We start from the raw sequence: 16,156 nt of genomic DNA on the forward strand, positions 1-16,156 counted from the left end.
GGACTCGGGATAAGCATCAACCACCACACGCTGGGCACCTCTGCCGAATATTAGTCGACCGGCGGATATATCCACTTGGCAATCCGCTTGCAAGATCCAAGGTCGTCCGAGTAATACTTGGTAACTTGGCCGGCCTGCAAAACGAATCACTCTAAAGTCCAACAGGCATTCTACATTTGCAACAATGACATGGGACCTTAGTAATGCAGCCTTCCGACTGTCTCAAACTATCATCTGCCATTCTGAGGATTGTGGAGGTATCTTTTTGGATCGCAAGACCCAACCTTTCCATCAGTTCAGAACTCATAATGTTAACAGATGATCCTGTGTCGACAATGGCATAATCTACTAATATCCCATCGACATAGGCTGCAACCCTTGGGCAATGCTTCTCAGGATGCTTGAACCAGTCATTACCAACTCGCACAATACCCAAATGTTCTACGATATACCCGATACGTAGGATCTTCCTAAATTCCTTGCGTACTCCTGGGGAAAGCTTAATAAGCTGTAAAAGATTCACATCCGGCTTGACTTCGCAAAGAGAGCTCACCAAATCGAATTCATGATAGTTCGATAGAGCTCGCTTTTCACGCCAAACCATCCGCTCTTTAGGTCGCTGAACCGGCTTTATTGCCTCTTTCTTAACTTTCACCTTCTTTTTTGGTGGTTCCTTATTGTCTTTACTCTCTACGGGCTTCAAAGGTCCCCCTTCCATGGCAGGATCCAAAACTTGCGTTCCTTTGTCGCCCTGTTTAGGGTTTCCGTCGACAGGCTTATCCTTGTCGGCTTCTCTACCCTTTTGACCTCTTGTAAGAACAGCTCGCAGATTAGAGGTTTCAGCATCGTTAACGTGTATAGCCTCAATCAAACTAACACCACTACCACTAGGTAGCTCCTCCACTGTAGTTTTGGTCGTTGAAGTATTTATTTAGGCCCATCTTCTTGCTGGAAATCATTTCCTTGCACACGATGTTTAACAAGCCCTGGTTGCCGACTACCTCGCTGGAGGGAACTGATCTTACTCCAGCAAGTAGCTGCTAAATGGCCGGATTTTCCACAAATGTCGCACTTAACATTTGGGCAATTTCTTGGATAGTGTTGCCCACCACACCATTTGCAACTAAACCTCGAAGGTGCACCCTCATCTGGGTATCTACTTCCTATCAAATTTTGTTGTTTTTTAAGGAAGTTGACATCAACGGCTATTTGCCGATACTGCTCCGTAATCATGTCGGTATAATGCTTCATCATGTCCTTAACCTCGCCAAGAACATTGGAAGCGCTCGACTCATAGCCTTGGTCATTACCATGTCGTTCCATAGGCCTAACAATTCGATTAGGCACTGGTTGTTGAGCCACAGGCATGGCATTAGGATTGACCGCCTGGCTTCCACCATTTGGAGCCATTTGACTGCCCGTAGGCATCGACATGCTAGGGGGAGCTGGTAATAAAGGCACATTCTGCATCATGTTCCCTCTCCCATTAGGGTTAGCCATCGCTATCCCTTGGCCACTACTGCCATTGGCCATCGCCATATTGTTTCCCAATACTAAACCCATATTCGAATTGCCTCGAGAAGCATAGGCTGCTTATAGTCGGGATTCCACCTCTTGTGCTCGTGTAATGGCAGTATCTATATCCCCCAAGGGGACACTACTCAACTGCAATTGGATATTAAAGTCCAAACCATGTAGGAAATATTGCAATTGGGCAACTGCGGGGATAGGAATAGAGGTGTCCAACTTACGGAAAACCTCTTTTATCTTCTTCGCATAAGCACGAATATCCTCGTGTGGTTCTTGGCGGGTCACGTTGAGTACACGCAACCAATATTGTCCACCCCTTTCAGGGGCAAACTCCCTTCGAAAAGCTCCATAAAATGCATCAATATTCAATATGGTTCCGGCGTCTAAACCATGATACCATATAGCGGCTCTTCCTTTGAGAGTCATGTTGAAGAACATCATTAAATGTCCTTCTTCTTGGATGCGACAGTTAAACATCAGCTTTTGAAACTCCCTAATATGGAGTTCCGCATCTTCCTCAACTAACCCATTAAAAATGGGTAGCGGGTAACCTAGAGCCGGCAAATCCGTCGTTCCTGCTGGAATTGCAATAGGCTGCGCCATGACGAGAATTGGATTTGCACTAGGAATAGGGGACGGTGGGGTTACACCTCCCGCACTTGATGTAGACTGGATTACGGAAGGAAGGGGAGCACTAGAGCTTCCACCTTCTCCTAACTTACTGCTTGTGGCACCAAGACCACTAGATCCACTCCCTCGTAAGGGTTTAGCACCACTACGCTTAGGGGAATATCTCCTAAAAATTTCAGCGCGTCGCCTAGCTCTTTCGTCTCTCTCTTGCTTTTGGATTTCTGCTAGACGATGCTTATCGTTAAATAACGGATCAATCTCAGTATCCTTTGGCATAAACTGCTAGCTGGTCCCTAGACAACCAGGATTCGAGGACCGCCACTTTTAAGCGGCTCCCGACAGACGCACCACTGATGGAACCTAAAACAGGCCGGCACTGGCTCGTGCACTAGCCGGACCTCTATCTCACGCACTCAACAACCCCACGGCCTCGCGGCCAGGAGCGTTGATGACACATACATTGCCTTCCTAAATGACTTGCGTTTGTATTACGTCGTTTGTAGTCCACTCTTCTCTCACCCACTACTCCTCAGAGGGAGTTCCTTACACATTGCCTAACGACACGAAGCATAGACATAGGGGGTCCTCCAACGGCTGAGTGCCGCCACCCCTTTGCGACTCTCCTACACCTTGGGGATTTGGCATGCAAACAAGGCAGCAATCTTTTCATCATTTGACTCCACATTTAGACACATTCTAACCACTCTACCCTTCCATCGATCAAATGTTGCATTGTTGTATAGATTTATAAGGCATTTTGCCCTCATTTTATGTGTAAAAAGCGGAAAAAGACGCACTAAAACAAGAAGGTGGGGATGAACTAAGGCAAATCCTCATGCCTCAGTCCCCACAAACACTCACAAACATTGTTCTTAATTTTCATTAATTTTCCGCATCCAAAATGCATTTTTCCCTATTTTTAGTGATTTTCCTCTATTTTTCTTGTATTTTTTCTTATTTTCTACATTATTTAATTACTAAAAATTCAAGATAGGTTATGGGCTGTGGCCCTTAGTTCCTTCTTGTAGCAAAATGAAAATTTAGTTGGTGTTCCTATTCATTTTCCCATTTTTATGCCCAAAAAACATCATTTTCCCTTGATTTTCCATATTTTACGTGTTTTAGTGTATTATTTTGAGCCACAAGATGCATATTTTTCTGATTTTCTGATTATAATCAACAAGTACTCATGGAAAACAGCAACATAAACCATTTTGAGCCCACATGAACAACATTTTATCAATCAAAAGCCATGAAATCTCAAATTTCCTTTGAAAAAATTGAATTACAACTTATTTGCGTGTTTCGGGTTTCATGTCCATGGCTGCGAATCTGAAAATCATCAGCACTTCATGCTCAGCACGATCACAAATCACCATTTCCAGCCCGTGGAGCAATCCGATCAATGCCGGATAAGCCTCCATCATTCCTTCTTCTTCCTTCCTCTTCCCACATGAACTTGCCTTTAGAAGAGAGAGGGGGAGGAGAGAGAAAGACTAAATTTCCATCTCAGCATTCAGGCCATCAATTGAGGAGCGGAGGGCGGTGAAATGACCAGCATATAGAGGGGAATGAGGGCCAATGATCTGCTTGATAGGTTGTATATAACCTCCATGCCATGATGAAGGAGGAGGAGGCACATTTTTCGGGCGCATCGTGGCGCCTCCTCTCTCCACGATTTCATGCTCTCCTTGCATCAAACTTTCATGTGACATTTAAATTTCTTGGGCTCCCAAAAGTCATGCCCACTTTGGCCACTCTAATGTCCACCTCTTCGCATCTTGCCCAACTTCTTGGCCATTTCCCCGTCCGGACTCGGAATTGAGCTCTGAAAAATCCTGGGCGTCCGACTTAGCATCCCGCATTGGCCAGTAGTTTGTGCCAACCTGCACAATTGTCTGAAAAATTATGAAAAATCAACAAGTGTCGCTCCGGCACCTTTAAAGCACTTTAGTGCTTAAAATCGTCCTAGATCGAGCCGCCGACTTTGACATTGAATATTTTTCCCTTGATATTTATATTTTTTAGCTATTTTTAAGCAATTGCCGGCACCAAAATTCCACTCTCACTTGGGAAGATCCCCTATATCCTGGGTTATGGCCGTACCCTATTAACTTGACTTAATCAATACCTTAAGTTCTATTAGCAGTAAATATGTTATTTCCATTTACTGATTGGTCCTTTGCTTCCAAGCAAAAATCTAGTCCCCATATCTTGGTCACTTTACCCAAGAAAGATACTATATTAGGACGATTATTCATCCTCTTGCAAGATAACTTGCGTAAGAATCTGCCAATCTCATTCCGAGGAATTGGCCATTCCCTTGTGATCCAATCACAAGATCATGCGACTCTGCAACTTGTTGCACAAGTGTCGCATCAAACTATGGGACTATTCTATCCATCAACGGTGTCTTCTAATCAGGGTATCATGATTAGATATAACAATCCGTTCCTAATTGCATTAGGTCGACATTGTCGGTCCTAGGGTTCCGAGTTTCATCTTTTTAGTGAGAGATTCTTAGGAAAAACCCTAGATCTTTTCTTGCAAGTATGTCCTACTATCACTACATTCCGTGAATGTGGGCAAGTATTTAGGGTATAGGAGTTTCAGTTTTGGCACTACGAGCAACTAGGTAAATGTCTTCAACATGCTAACCCTAGTTAGCTCTTTGGGATACGTTGCATTGAATTAACCCTTTCTAAACGAGTACTTCGCGGTTTTAGGTATTTAGGTTTGAACCAATTTAACTTGTCTATTCTTGAAGATAATTACGCTGTCATTTCCGTCACCACATGATTCATTGTCTACATGTAAGTTGATTTACAACCCCTAACTTTTCGGGTTACGATCAAATCATAGGTTAAGTTATAGCATCATTTCAATTGATCATCCTATAACATGCAAACAAGATTCATGCTTAAAACATGCAACATTTTTCTACTTTCTTTTCCGAATGAGTTTGCCGTATGCTGAACTTACACACCCTTTCGTTGATTTAAGTTTTTAGGCCACTTGCCTAGAGTTAAATCTTCTTTATGCAACCCTAGCAATTTCCTACGGTTGCTAGCAACTTTCTTTAGGAATGATTTCGAAAAAGATGTTCAATAATGCAATATGTGGTTTATTTCTTCCATGCTTAATCGATGTGTACTATCATAATTCCGTTTTGTTAAAAAAATGGACATTAATCTAATTTCAATTCATTGCAATGCATAAAAACTACTTGCTAGAAATGCATAGCAATCTTCTACTCACTTTATTTTGTTCGTTTAATTGAAAATACTAATGACCGAATTCTTTCGTCGTGAGCTATTTCTTTTAAATTAGTCAAAGTATTTAAAACGAAAGATGCATCCTATCTCCAAAAAAATGATCCATGCATGATTGGATTATAACGACATAAATAAAAAATTAGAAAAAAAAACCTGGACTTGTGGTGAAATGTGTACATGGATGTTAGGAGACGATCCTCCTGCGGTTGTGCCTTGTGCTTTCTTAGGAGCCATCGCGAATGCGGCCTTTCTGTCTTGGATGCGGCTTTGCGAAACTCCCTTTGTAATTCCACCGTCCTTTATGAAATTTTTTCCTTCCTTTCGTAGAAGTTCCGGTGCAAATTGTATACACGGAAAGGGGTTTAGCACTCGGGCTAATTGGGAGATTGAAGGAAATCCAAGGGAAAAGCTTAATGAGCCTTTTTAAAGGCCTCGGATAGGATCCACGGGAAAGGGGGCACTAACTGGACTTTTAACGGTTTGAAAAAGGGGCCAAAGGATATAAAAGTCATTAAAAAGGGATATCTCCGTGGAGGGGGGGAAAGAAACCCACGGGAAAAGGTTTAAATCCCGGGAAGGGGGGTTTTAAAACCTTTCGAGGGTAAGGCTTAGTAAAGCCACGGGAAGGGGGCTTTTCTTGAATCCCGAGGGGGAGGGGGTACCAAACCCACTTAGCTAAGGCTTTCAAAAGACCCTCAGGAAGGGGGAAAAAGGGTGTAGAAGACCCTTAAGAGGGGATTTTCTGTGGGGGGGAAAAGGGTATGAAAGAGCCCTTAGGATGAATTTTGTGTGGGGGGAAAGGGTATGAAAGAGGCACATGAAGGGGGGCTTCTTAGGGGCTTTAGAAGCTTCCCCAAGAAGCTTCTAAAGCTTCTGGGAGGTCCACGTGGGAGGAAGGGAACAGTAGTTCACGGTGGCATGATGATGGGCAAGGGCAGACTACACTGCAGCTGGCAACGTGATGGCGGGTAGGGGCGGACTGCATCGGCAGCTTCGATGGCGATTTGGCAGCGTCTCGCTTCCCAACGGCAGCAGCAGTGCCTTGGCTCCTCCCTCTCTTCTTCACGACGTCAATTTCCCCTCCCTCTCTTCTTCTCAGTTCGCATTACCTCCGACCTGGCGACTGCAATGTCACGATGCGCAGAGATGGCTTCTTCCTCTCCTCTCATGACAACCCTTCCATTTACAGCATTAGCCTCTATAGCCTCTCCCAGCTCATGGCACAGACTAAATAGGTGAGGGGAGGGGATCCTCCCTCCCCCATGCATCAATACGCATGGCTTCTCCCCCCTACAAGCTCCAGTACGACAGTCGGCTAGAGGAGAGAGGGATAATTAATTTAGAAATTTTTTACCATTATCCAATTAACTATCCTCATGACCTCCTATTAAGAGGAGGTTCATGCGAAGAACATGTTTTAATTAGGAATCGGAATATTACATTCTTCTTCTTATTTTCTCTCTCTCATTTTCTTCTCTCTGTCTCTGTCCCCCCTCTCTCCTCTTTTTTTCTTTTTTCTTTTTCTCACTCTCTGTAAGAAGCTGGGAATAGTTAGAATGCTAATAATATTCCATGTCACATTGACACTAGTATATAAGGAGAGAAATTGTAAATTTTCACATCTTTTGACAAATCAATACATTTACAATCTTTCTCTCCCTTCTTGCTCTAAGCTTCCATGGCTTCTTCATCTTTCCTGTCTTTCTCTCTCCAATTCTAGTCTTTCTCTCTCCTCGCCACTCTTATTCTCTCTCTCCCTGCAGTCTTTCTCTCTCCTCTGCAATCTTTCTCTCTCCTCTTTTTCTCTCCCTGGTTCTCTCTCTGACAAGTGGTATCAGAGCTTCAGTCTTTGATCCATTATTTTCTTCCATTTTCACTCTCATTTTCCTATTTCAAAACCAACTTCAGACAAAAATGGTACAAGACAGTGACTAGTGGAGTGCTGCGGGACAAGTACAGTTAGCAAGTGACTACATCTGGAGATATCCAAGGTCAGATATGGCGGATAAAGGCTTAAATGCCTGGATGTCATCAAATTTCATGCAAAAATGGAGGTAACTAGGGTAAAGAATGGTTAACCGGGCTTAGTTAGAGACTAAACTACAGTTACTTTTCAAAAAAGAGCTTCTCTTCTCTCTCCTTCAAGCTTTTGGCTGAAGCTTTCATGGTGGATGTCAAGAATCTTCACAAATATCTCTCTCTGTGCTGAACATCTCACTGCCAAACCATGGGGCAAAGGTTCTTTGTTGCCTAAGCTACAGGAGGAGCACCATACTTGATGCTTGCTGCTGAATTTTAGCCAGGAAACTGCCCGAAATTTGCACCAAAAAATGCGTTGATCTTCCTGCTCCTTCTCCCTGCTCAGCTGCTCCAAATTCTCAGCTCATTGATCAAAGATTGTAAAGGCTTCATCAAACACTTGAGTACATCAACTTTCAGCTCCAGGAGAACTCTTATCAGCCATTCCTCTATTCAAAACCCTAATACACAGTAGGGCAACCATAGCCACAGACATAGAAGCTCAAATTTCTCAAAATTTTGGACTTCCCCGACCTTCAAGGCTTCTCTAAAGCTGAATACAAGCTGGATAGACTTCAAGATTGAAGACATTGAAGAGATTTCAGCCCGTGCATGTCAATGAAGCTCAAATGGAAGGATTATTTTGGGGCTTTTCATCAAGGAGCTTGAATCTTTGAAGTTCAAGTGTTCAAGCAAGGCTGGAGTATTGATTCTTCAAGGAATTCATCATATTGAAGCATGTATGGACTGATTTCATGGAGATTTCAAGCTTTATGTTGGATTTATGGTGGATTATGAAGAACTCTTGCATCAACGGGGTTGAAGTTGACATCCATCATCATTTTCAAGCTTAATGGAGGTATTTTCTTTTGTTAATCTCTGAAATCTCTCAATAATCCTATTGCTAATGGCCTTTCCACTTGTTGATGAGAGGTTATTGATCAATTAATTCACTGGATTGATCAATAGATCAGAGAATAGTATTAATTTTCTTCAATCTCAGCCTATTTCATTGAATTCCTTTTGATTCAAACCATTACTCATCATAGGTATCATTTGATCAGCTTGATGCATAACCTTGATCTGTTTTGTTGAAATTTTTTCTCACCCAAGCTGAAATATTGTAAAAGGGTAAGTACTAGCAATCAGTGAGTCACTGAATTGCATAGGTAAACCCTTCTCCCATCTCAAGTTCTTTATCTCAATCAATTGCATCTCATGAAAGGCTGAATGAATATTTTGGAATTGCATATCATGCTGATTGCTTAGCACACTAGCCTCTGCCATGTTGATATTCCCATAGAGGAAAAAGGTGGATGCCGGGGGAGATAGTGGGACAAAAGAGAGGTGACCCTCCCTCACTATCGAAGATCCCGAAGAGGTGCAACCAACCGACCCGGGGGGAACTTGCCCACCTCTCCGTGATTCGAAGCCCGTGTAGGGAGCCCGTCCTGCCGTTTTATCCCTCACACAGGTACAGCGAGTGGAGAATTGAAGATTGAAGACTTTCCAACGACTCAAGTACCTACTGGATTAAAACAGGGTAAAACAGGGCATTTTCAGGTTACCCACAGGGTATTTACAGGTGGATACAAGTACACCCTTTGATACTGAAGCACAGGTGCAGGTACTACAGGGTACCCACAGGTCCTATATACCCCTTTGCAGGGTTTGGTAGCCATTTGAGGTTACTTTCTTGCATTACAGGGTCAAAACATGGCACTTACAGGTCTAAACAGGGTGCAGGACTGGACAGTTCAGACTCTGAAATTCAATTACAGAATTTTCTGTCCTAAACCTGTTATAGCGTGCTATAGCTCATCTCGAAGAGGGCATTGTTAGCTTCGATTCGCACAAAATTTTTTTGCAATCGGAGTTTTCTAGCCAAAGTTATAGCCGTTTTACTGACAGGGGGTACTGCAGGACTGCACTAGTATGGCAGGACATAAAGGCAAAAATAAGGTCCAGGAGGATTATGCACAGCAAATCAGGGATTCCATGATGGAAAGCACACTTCAAGAGAACCCTGAAGAGCTTCAACAACAAGGAGAGATCAGTATAATCAATGATACTTTGTGTGCCCATGAACTAAGACATAAGGAACGTCATGAGGCTATTTTGTCAGCAATGGAGCATATGATTTTATCATTTGGTCAAACGAAGTCTACAATGGAGCAAATGATTTTATCTCATGGACAAACGAAGTCTACCGTTGATAAGTTGATGGAATCAACTACCCAAACCAAGGCTTCCATTGATAAATTAGTAGAATCCAATGCTAAACTTATGGCAAAATTTTCTCAATTAATGCCGTCGCAAACGGGATCAAAAGAAGCCAATGAGAAGGCTTGTTCAAACAGTGACCCTTCAGTCCCACTTCAGCCATCCAATCAAAATGGTTATGGAGATGGAATCATTGGAAGAAGAGGTATTCCAAATAGTCAGTATGAAGTAGGAGAAGCTTCACAAAGGCATGATGACTATTTGGGCAGTTTGAACGGAGCCAATACTCAAGCTTTTGGACTGCATACTCAGCATTCTAGGGGTGCCTTACCAACAGGAAGATTACATGGTAATTCTCAGCCACCTGTTGGAAGATTTCAGTCTCAATTTGGGGGTTCTGTACTTAGAAATCCCGATCAGCCAGTTTTGGGACAACAACCCTTCCATGATAGAGAATTCAAGGACAAAATTGTTTTATCCAAATTCAATGGCCAATCATCTTCACCATCAGAATTAGAGGAATGGACCTCTAAGATGGAGTCTTATTTCGACATATTTCCTAAAACTGATGATATGAAGATACACTTTGCGTCCCTCCACTTAGAAGGATTTGCTCACACTTGGTGGAGGTATATTAAGAAAGAGAATGTACTTATTGAGAATTGGGAAGCTTTCAAGGTACTTATGGCTGAAGTCTTTGTTTCACCTCTTGAAAAAGAGAAGTTAGAACGAAGATGGTATGGCTTGGAACAAAGGAGCCTAAGTGTAAGAGAATATACAAACCAATTCCTCAACTTGACCATGTATGTGGAAAACATCAGTGATGAGGCCAAGTTACACAAGTTTATGTATGGTTTAGAACCATCCTTGTCAGCTGATGTTATGGCGCAGAATCCTACTTCACTCTTCAAGGCTATTGAGCTCGCAGAGCACTATGGAAGGAAGTATAGGAAAGAGTCTTCATTTCAGCCAAGTTATGGACAGCCAAGGACTGTTTTAAAGCAAGGGCAAGTTGGTAACAATTATGGTAGCAATCATATGCCTAGTGGGAGCTTACGGATACCAACTTATCCTCCATTTAATGCTTCTAGGCTTCAAAGCAATTTCAGGACAGCAAACAGTCCAAAGGTTGAATTTAAGCAAGGTGACAATAAGCCTAAGTCTACTTCAGCCAATACAAATTCCAGAAATATTCCCATGGATCTTTACAAGGAAAGAAAGGACAAAGGCTTATGCTTCAAGTGTGGAGAAAAGTATACTCCTGACCATGTTTCAAAGTGTGTATACAAAAATGCCAAGCCAAAAATTCAGAGTATGCTAGTTCTTGAGGACTTTGAAAATGACATAGATGAAGTTAATGCAGTCACAATCAATGCTGAAAATGAAGATTTCGAGGATGATGGTGGACAGGAGTACTTCTATGATCCATCTGACTCTTTTCCTTTTGATCCAGGCGGTGATATCCCATTTGATCTTGGTGGATTTTGTAATGAGTTGCCTGCTGCCACTAATTGTTCTATCTCTATGGATGCTTGGACGGGATCTAAGAGCCCTAATACACTTCGTATGAAGGGAAGCATATGTGGAAAGCCAGTGTTCATCTTGATAGATAGTGGTAGTACTCACAGTTTTGTCAATAAATCTATTATGTACAAGTTGAATTGTGTTCCCACCGACTCATAGCGGCCCATTCGAGTACAAGTGGCTAATGGTGAAGAGGAAACCAGCACGCAGATTTGCCCACAGGTTTCTTTGCAGATGGCTGAAAATTTTGAAGTCAAAGTAAACCTGATCACTTTGGAAATGGGGCCCATAGATATTATACTTGGTTGTGATTGGTTGATGACCTTAGGCAGGATTACTATGGATTTCTCACAGTTATATATGGAGTTTTTCTCCAATGGACAGCTCATCCGTTTACAGGGGATCCCTAGTAGATCTGATTTTCAGCTTATCACCATTCAACAACTCAAGAAAGAGTACAAAAAGTGCTCACAAATATTTGTATTGCATTTGAACAAAGAAGCACAGGATCAGCCCAATAATTCAGCAAACCATCCAGCCTTGACAACTCTTCTTGAGGAGTATAGAGATTTATTTGAAGTACCTACTTCATTGCCTCCTAAGAGAGCGGTGGATCACCCCATTGATTTGTAACCCAACTCAAAGACAATCAATAAGCCACCTTACAGACTATTAAAATGTGAACGAGAGGAAGTAGCCAAGCAAATCAAAGAGCTTCTTGAAATGGGATTTATTGAACCCAGTTCTTCACCGTATGCATCCCCAGTCCTGTTAGTCAAAAAGAAAGATGGATCTTTCAGAATGTGCATTGACTACAGGGATCTCAATAAGATAACAGTGAAGAACAGGTATCCTATACCTAGGATAGATGATTTGCTTGATGAGCTTAAGGGGGCTCGATTCTTCACGAAGATTGATTTGAGATCAGGGTATCATCAGATTCGCATGAGAGAGGGTGATGAGGTCAAGACTGCTTTTAGGACTGATCGTGGGCTCTACCATTTCTTGGTGATGCCATTCGGCCTTACAAACGCTCCAGCTACCTTTCAAAGCCTGATGAATAAGATTCTACAACCTTTCCTCTTTCAGTTTGTCTTGGTGTTCTTTGACGACATTTTGATCTACAGCAAGACTTTTCAGGATCATTTGTCGCATATGAGGAAGGTTTTTGATGTGTTGAGACATCATAGGCTTTTTGCTAAGGAGAAGAAGTGTTCTTTCATGCTGACTGAAGTGGAATACTTGGGACATATAGTCAGTGAAAAAGGAATACAGGCTGATCCCAAGAAGGTGCAATGCATAAAAGATTGGCCAACGCCTACTACTACTACCTCTCTTAGAGGATTTCTTGGTCTATCTTCATTCTATCGCAGATTTATAAAGCATTATGCGGCAATTGCAGCCCCTTTAACTGATAGGTTGAAGAAAGAGGCTTTCTTTTGGGATGCTCTTGCAGATAGCAGCTTCAACCAGTTAAAGGAATTACTTACCTCTGCTCCTATTCTTGTATGCCCGAATTTCTTTAAAGAGTTTACTATACAGTGTGATGCTAGCGGCCATGGCATTGGGGTTGTTTTGCTTCAGGAGCATGGAGTAATTGCATTTGAAAGCCGTAAGCTTACTGATAAGGAGATGGCCATGAATGTTTATGACCAGGAAATGTTGGCTATTCTGCATGCAATCAAGAAATGGCACCATTACTTATATGGCAGCCGATTCAGAGTACATAGTGATCATCGGGTACTCAAGTATTTCCTTACTCAGTCAAATCTTACTCCAAAGCAACGACGATGGGTAGCAACATTACAAAATTATGACTTTGACATCACTCATACAAGGGGCAAAGATAACATAGTGGCTGATTCTCTCTCTCGTATGTGGGCCTGCAAAGTATCAGCCATGACAGAATTACATAGTGATTGGATTGAAGAGCTACAAGAGGCATACCTCTTAGATGAGGAATTCAGCCAAATCTTTCAGAAATTACAGCAATGTCTTATGGAAGAAAACTCACATTACCAGCTTAAAAATGGTCTTATTTGGTGGAAGGGCAAGATTGTTATTCCCTCTACTTCTTCTTTCAAGCGAAAAATTATGGAGGAGTTGCATTCTTCGCCTTTAGCTGGACACTTGGGAGTTTTCAAGACTTATGACAGGATCAGCAAGAGTTTTTATTGGAAAGGACTATGGAAAGATGTCAAGGACTTTGTTATGAAGTGTATGCCTTGTCAGCAAAATAAGGATAGCACCCATAAGCCAGGAGGTTTGTTGCAGCCATTGCCTATTCCTTCGGGTAAATGGACTCATATTACTATGGACTTTATCACTGGCTTACCTACTACCAAGAAGGGGTGGAATAGTATTTATGTGGTGGTTGACAGACTCACCAAAGCAGCTCATTTTATCCCAACAAAAATTCAGTTTACTGCTTCTCAGGTGGCCAACCAGTTTATGGAGCATATTTTCAGATTACATGGATTACCGCAGGTGATTGTCCATGATAGGGACTCAAAGTTTATGAGTAACTTTTGGCAAGCGGTATTTACATCTATGGGTACCAAGTTGGCTCCATCTATGGCTTATCATCCTCAAACTGATGGACAGACAGAGAGAGTTAATAAATGGTTGGAGACTTATCTTCGCCATTTTTGCTATGATGTCCAAACCTCATGGGATTCTTGGTTACACCTGGCTGAGTTTGCTTATAACAATTCCACTCATGCGAGCATAGGAGTTTCACCCTTTGAGGCTTTGTATGGTTACAAGGTGCCCTTATCCACAGTCATTTTTAATGAAAAGATCAACCCTCATGGGAAGAAAGAGTTGGAAAGAATGCAAACCCTTCTTCAGCAATGCAAGGTGAATCTAAGGAAGGCTCAAGATCAGATGAAGATGTATGCTGATGAGAAGAGGAGGCCTTTAGAGTTCCAGGAAGGAGAGCTGGTTTTGTTGAAGGTGCCCAAATCCAAGTACTCTACATTGAAAGATGGATCCAGTAATAAGCTTGCCCACAGATTCTATGGCCCTTACAAGATCCTTAAGCGGATTGGAGATTTGGCATACAGACTAGAGCTTCCCTCTTCTACAAAGATTCATAACGTCTTCCATGTTAGTCAGCTCAAGCCCTATTATGGTGATCCAGTGGATTTAGTTGATGAGCTGCCACCTATTGATGAAGATGGTATTGTTCAGTACATCCCAGAGGCTGTTATAGGTCAGCGTGAAAAGAAGCTTCGATCACGTTCTATTGTGGAATATTTGATTAAATGGAGAGGTTTACCCTCTGAAGAGGCTTCTTGGAGACCTGATTCAATATTGGATGAGTATCCATACTTGAGGGATACATTGGTGGGTGAAGCCTATTGCTTATGGAGCTAGTATTGGTGCAGACTGATTCAGGACAGCATGCTGTTTTAGAATAGTTTTTGTCGTACTTCATTTTCAGAATTGAGCTATCTACATGAGCTTAAAGTACTCTTCAAGAGCTTCGTTTTGATATGTGGTACATCTCATTTGGACACTTCTATCAAAAGTTATGGCAGATTTGGTCCAGCAGGAACTGTTATTTCAGCAAGCTGTTTACTTTCTTCTGGAACTATTTGTTGAAGATTTTATGGTTCCAATTGCTTCTGAAGTTCTTCAAATTATGTATATAGCAAGGTCCTCTTTCCGTTCTTCAAATTCAGCCCTTGTAATGATAATTCTTCACTCATCTCTCATTTGTAAAGCTGTAAAACAGAGTAGTACTCTGTTCTATCCATCACTTCTTTAGTTCTTTCTAGGTTTGTTTTTTAGGACAAAAACTTTTGGGAAGGGATAGATTGTAAGAAGCTGGGAATAGTTAGAATGCTAATAATATACCATGTCACATTGACACTGGTATATAAGGAGAGAAGTTGTAATTTTTCACATCTTTTGACAAATCAATACATTTACAATCTTTCTCTCCCTTCTTGCTCTAAGCTTCCATGGCTTCTTCATCTTTCTTGTCTTTCTCTCTCCAATTCTAGTCTTTCTCTCTCCTCTTTTTCTCTCCCTGGTTCTCTCTCTGACACTCTCTTAAATTTTATATTTTCTCTCTCTATAATTCTCTTTCTCTCTGTTCCCTCCCTCTCCTCTTCTTTCTTTTTTGCTCTTTGTATATTTCTCTCTCTATCTCTCTCTCTCTCTCCCTCCTTATTTTAATTAAACAAAAAGTTTACGTTAAAAAGTTTAATCTGAGAGAGAGAGAGAGAAAACCTAGGCCCTATGCATAAGAGAGAGGGGGGAGGGGGAGAAGAAAAATGTTTAATTAAAAAAAGACTATTCTCTTTCCTCTTTCTCCCCCTTCTCTCTCTGTCTTCTTCTTTTTATCCTTCTTCTTCTTCTTCTTCTTCTTCTCTTTTTCTCTTTTATTCTATCTCCTTCTCAAAGTGTGTGAAAAACTATATTAAAAAAATTGTAAATTAAAAAAAAGTTTTTAAAATATTTAATTAAATTTTTTTAAATTAAATCTAAGAGAGAGAGAGAGAGAGAGAGAGAGACTTTTGATTTAAAAAGAAGTTTGATTTAATTAAAGGAGAGAGAGAGAGAGAGAGAGAGAGAGAGAGAGAGAGAGAGAGAGAACCTAGGCCCTACACATGAGAGAGAGGGGGAGGAGGGGGGAGGAATTTAATTAAAAAGGAAAAGGGGTTTTAATTTAAAAAAGGGAGGTGAGGAAAGGAAGTTTTAATGAAAAAAGGGAAGAAGAAGAGAAAATGAGATATTACATGTGAGAAAGAGAGGAGGGGAGGGGGTTTTGATTAAAGAAAAGAGGTTTGAAAAATGGGGTAGGTTCGGGAAGCCCTCTGGAGGTTCGAGGCTTTCCAAACCTATAGCTAAATTAATCTTTTCTCTCTCTATAATTCTCTCTACATGTTCTCTCTCTCTCTTCTTCTTCTTGTTTCACTTTCTCCCCCCCCTCAGTCTCTCTTAAA

The sequence above is a fragment of the Lygodium microphyllum genome, chromosome 14 (assembly GCF_053477565.2).
Source record: "Lygodium microphyllum isolate KBCC chromosome 14, Lygodium_microphyllum_v1.1.10, whole genome shotgun sequence".
Lineage (NCBI taxonomy): Eukaryota > Viridiplantae > Streptophyta > Polypodiopsida > Schizaeales > Lygodiaceae > Lygodium > Lygodium microphyllum.